A 5,450-nucleotide genomic window follows, 5' to 3' on the forward strand; every position below is an offset into this window, starting at 1 on the left:
ACAACCAGTCAGATTGATTATGTAATTTTAATTGACATGTGTAATGCCTTCTAGCCGGATTGTAGATCGTTTGTCATGGCCGACCTTTTCGCTTCAACCTCGGGACCTGATGGTCCGGAATGTGTCTGAATACCCTCGCGGTTATATAAGAACCGGGGTATGCATGGTGACCAGGCGTAGGGGTCATTAGTGCTTGAACAGACAAGTGCCCAACTAGTTATGTTATATTACATGGTTAGTAAGAAACATCTTCCAGGGAGAATAGTTCCGTTAGGGGTTCCTTTCCCTGGGAGGCATGCCCTAAAGTGCATGTCCATTCTGCGAAAAGAGGCGCATGAAAAACATCTGGGGCGTATAGATAAAAAAAAGATCATCTTTAGTTCACCGACCGAATATTCCCTTAAGAATGCTAGCTTTCGGCTTCACCCAGTCTGAGGTACACATCCGGCTGACCCGGCAGTAACAATCGCAGAGGTGCTCCCTTTACCACCTAGCTGAACAATCGGGAATGTAGGGGTAAGCACAGGAGCCAGGCAACCCAGCTTGGCCAAAACTTAAGTCATATCGATGCATATCATGGCGAATAAAAGGTACATGCGGAAGTGTGACACATGTGTTGGGCATGAAGCCCGTATAAATAAGCTTCTGTTTAAAGAAGCCCCCAGGTTTAATGAGCACGGATAGCGCGTCTTTTTATGAGCCTTTAAAGGCTATAAGAGAGAGAGAGGAGAAGGAGAGAAATGTAAGACAGAAAGTATGTAAAAAATGGACAGAGGAAGGAGACAAACACAGAGTCCGGCGCTAGGCATAGAATCTTCGGAGACGGGCTGCGTTCCATGGGTTCGGCTCGAGTCGGTTATCCGATGCATCTCGTAGGCGGTACGCTCTACCAGTCGGGACTTGGTCAATTATGAAGGGACCTTCCCACTTGGGCTTGAGTTTGTCCTTTTTCTTGTCCAGCAGGCGTAGAACTAATTCGCCAACGTTGTAATTTTTGGCCCGTACTTCTCTGCTTTGGTATCTTCGAGCCTGCTGTTGATAGAATGTGGAACGGGCTTTTGCCACGTCTCGCTCTTCCTCCAAGGTGTCCAAACTGTCCTGCCGATCGAGCTCGGCTTCTCTTTCTTCGTACATGCGCACTCAAGGTGAGTCATGAATTATGTCGCAGGGCAAAATTGCCTCTGCGCCGTACACCATGAAGAATGGTGTGTATCCAGTGGTGCGATTCAGCGTGGTCCGCAGCCCCCAGAGTACGGAGTCGAGCTCCTCTACCCAGTGCGTATTAGATTCCTTGAGGGACCGCACTAATCTGGGTTTGATGCCGCTCATGATAAGACCATTTGCACGTTTGACCTGGCCGTTGGTTTGTGGGTGATAGACGGAAGCATAATCGAGCTTGATGCCCATGTTTTTGCACCAGAGTTTTACCTCATCGGCCGTAAAGTTCGTGCCGTTATCAGTGATGATGTTGTGGGGGACGCCGTAACGGTGTACAACCCCGGATATAAAGTCTATCACCGGTCCGGATTCGGCCGTCTTAACAGGCTTGGCTTCTATCCATCTGGTGAACTTATCCACCATGACCAGTAAGTATTTTTTCTTGTGGGTTCCGCCTTTAAGGGGTCCAACCATGTCAAGACCCCAGACTGCGAAGGGCCAGGTGATGGGGATAGTTTGGTGGGCGGTGGGTGGCATATGGCTTTGGTTTGCAAAAAGTTGGCAACCGACGCATCCTTGGACTAAGTCCTGGGTGTCTGCCCGGGCCGTCGGCCAATAAAAGCATGTACGGAAGGCCTTGCTTACAAGGGACCGAGCTGCAGCGTGATGCCCACCGAGTCTGGCATGAATTTTAGCCAAGAGGTTCCGCCCTTCCTCTTCGGAGATGCACCTTTGAAGGACTCCGGTAGTGCTTTTCTTATAAAGCTCTCCCTCGTGGACTTTATAGGCTTTACATCGCCGCACTATGCAGCGTGCCTCATTTTGGTCCTCAGGGAGTTCCTGCCTGGTAAGGTAGGCGAGGAATGGTTCTGTCCACGGGGCGATGACGACCATTATTACGTGGGCTGAAGGTGTTATTCCATTGGCAGAGCCTCCAATTATGTTAGAGTGTTCGGTGTCGGGCAGTGCGGTTGGGTCCGGGCTGTTATTGCCAGGTTCCCCTTCCCATACTATGGACGGCTTGAACAACCTTTCCAAGAAGATGTTGGGGGGGGACTACATCGCATTTTACGCTGATGCGTGCCAGGACATCTCCCGCCTGATTATTTTCCCGGGCTATATGGTGAAATTTGAGGCCTTCGAACCGAGCTGACATTTTTAGGACGGCATTGCGATAAGCTGTCATTTTTGGATCCTTGGCATCAAAGTCTCCATTTATTTGGGATATTGTGAGGTTCGAGTCCCCGCGCACCTCTAGGCGTTGAATGCCCATGGATACTGCCATCCGGAGACCATGTAAAAGGGCCTCATATTCGGTTGCGTTGTTGGAGTCTGTGTACATTATCTGGAGTACATATTGAACTGTGTCTCCTGTGGGGGACGTCAAAATGACGCCAGCCCCTAGACCAGCCAACATTTTGGAGCCGTCGAAGTGCATGACCCAGTTTGAATATGTGCCGTACTCTTTAGGGAGTTCGGCCTCCGTCCATTCTGTGACGAAGTCGGCCAAAACTTGCGACTTGATAGCTCGCCGTGGCTTGTAAGTTATGTCGAACGGGAGGAGCTCAATGGCCCATTTTGCAATCCGTCCCGTCGCGTCGCGGTTGTTTATAATATCGTTAAGTGGCACTTCCGAGGCTACTATTATTGAACACCCTTGAAAGTAGTGTCGCAGCTTCCGGGATGCCATAAATACCGCGTACGCAATCTTTTGATAATGCAGGTACCGTGACTTGCACGGGGTAAGGACAGTGGACACATAATAGACCGGCCTTTGAAGGGGGAATTTGTGTCCGTCCGTTTCTCGTTCGACGATGAGCACTGCGCTTACGACCTGATGGGTTGCTGCAATGTATAATAGCATTAGTTCTCCAATGTTTGGTGCAGCCAGGACTGGGTTTGTTGCCAAGATGGCTTTTATTTTGTCGAGTACGGCCGTGGCTGCATCCGTCCACTCGAAGTGTTCGGTGCGCCGTAGGAGGCGGTAAAGGGGTAGGGCCTTTTCTCCTAAGCGGGAGATAAAGCGGCTTAGAGCCGCCACACATCCGGTTAATTTTTGTATTTGTTTGAGGTCCTTCGGGATATCCAATTGTGACAGAGCTCGGATCTTGGTTGGATTTGCTTCAATTCCTCTACCGGATACAATGAAGCCCAAGAGCTTTCCGACTGGAACTCCGAAAACGCATTTTTCCGGGTTGAGCTTGATGTCGTATGTTCGGAGGTTATCAAATGTTAGCCTCAAGTCGTCTACTAGAGATTCGACATGTCTTGTTTTGACGACCACATCATCTACGTATGCCTCCACTGTTTTGCCGATCTGGTTGGCCAGACATGTCTGAATCATGCGCTGATATGTTGCGCCGGCGTTTTTGAGCCCGAAGGGCATTGTGTTGAAGAAGAATGGGCCGTATGGTGTGATGAATGCCGTTGCGGCTTGGTCTGATCCTGCCATCTTTATTTGATGGTAGCCGGAGTATGCGTCGAGGAAACACAACGAATCGTGTCCTGCGGTAGCGTCGATAATTTGATCGATGCGGGGGAGAGGGAAGGGATCCTTTGGGCAAGCCTTGTTAAGGTCTTTGAAATCAACGCACAGGCGCCAGGATTTGTCCTTCTTTGGTACCATCACCAGGTTTGCTAGCCAGTCCGGATGTTTTATATCTTTGATGAATCCAGCCTCCAATAGCTTGGCTAGTTCCTCTCCCATGGCCTGTCTCTTAGGTTCGGAAAAACGCCGAAGAGCCTGTTTGACTGGCTTGAATCCTTTTAGGATATTTAAGCTGTGTTCGGCCAGCCTGCGTGGGATTCCTGGCATGTCTGAAGGGTGCCAGGCGAAAATGTCCTAGTTCTCTCGTAGGAACTCTCGCAGTGCGGCGTCTACATCAGGGTTTAACTATGCCCCGATGGAAGCTGTTTTATTGGGGTCCGTTGGATGGACCTGGAATTTGACTATTTCGTCTCCCGGTTTAAAGGAGGTGGACTTGGATCTTTTATCGAGTATCACATCGTCCGTATTCACCATGGAGCGCAGTGCAGTCAGTTCCTCAGCCGCTAGGGCTTCGGATAGCGCCTCGAGGGCCAGTGCGGTTGTCTTGTTTTCGGCGCGGAGTGCTATGTCCGGATCACTAACGAGAGTGATGATTCCGTTAGGCCCAGGCATCTTGAGCTTCATGTACCCATAATGGGGTATTGCTTGGAAGACTGTAAACGCTTCCCGCCCTAGCAAAGCGTGATATCCGCTACTGAACGGGGCCACCTGGAACGTGACCTCTTCGGACCTGTAATTATCCGGCGTGCCGAACACCACATCTAGTGTGATTTTTCCTGTACATCGCGCTTCCCGATTGGGGATTATTCCTCTAAAGGTTGTGCTGCTTCGCTTAATGCGGTTCTAGTCTATTTCCATTTTTTGAAGGGTTTCCTCATAGATGAGGTTCAATCCGCTGCCGCCATCCATGAGTACCTTGGTAAGACGAAAGCCACCCACTATTGGACTGAGGACCAATGGGCTGGTGCTCGGGCTGTTCGGAATTTAGGTTCATCACTGGCATTAAAAGTAATAGTCGTGTCACTCCATGGGTTTATTATTGCTACTTGGTAGACTTCGGCAAGGCCGCGGAGTGTTCTTTTTCGCATATTGTTTGATGCGGAAGTCTCGAAGACTGTTAATACCGTACTGGTTTCTCTGGGGTGGCTTTCTGTGGCTTCTGGAATTAGAAGATCTTCGCCAATTCTTGCCACCTGCCGGAGTATCCAACATGCTCTAAGGCTGTGAGTTGGTGTGGCGCCCTCTGCACTGTGAATTTTACTGGGTCTGTCAAGCCATCCTTCCAGTACGGTCCCGTGCCCTGTAGAGGGCTTTTGCTTTTTGGTATTGAACCCGGGTGTCTGACGATGATGCACCCTTTTATTTTGGACCGGGTTTGTATTCAAGGCTGGATTGTCCCAAAATTTTGTTTCGGTTTTCCAGGCGCTTTCCATCGCACAGTACTTTCGTACTATGGAAGCCAAGTCAGCGAAGCGTGTAATATCACGGCGACTTATGGCGTTGAGGATTCCCTTGTCCGTGCAATTATTGCAGGAGAATAAAGTTGCGTCTTCCTCGCGGCAGTCCTTTATCCTGTTCATAACCAGGAGGAATCTGGCCCAGTAATGATGTACTGTTTCTTTGGGCTCTTGCCTAATTTGGGATAGATCGCTTATGTACGGGTGGGTGGGTGGAATCAAATCCAAAACCTCACCCAATCTGAGACCCAGGGGCCAAGGAGTTTCCGAACTCGGAAGTTTGGATT

This window comes from Triticum urartu, chromosome 7, assembly GCF_003073215.2.
Source record: "Triticum urartu cultivar G1812 chromosome 7, Tu2.1, whole genome shotgun sequence".
NCBI lineage: Eukaryota > Viridiplantae > Streptophyta > Magnoliopsida > Poales > Poaceae > Triticum > Triticum urartu.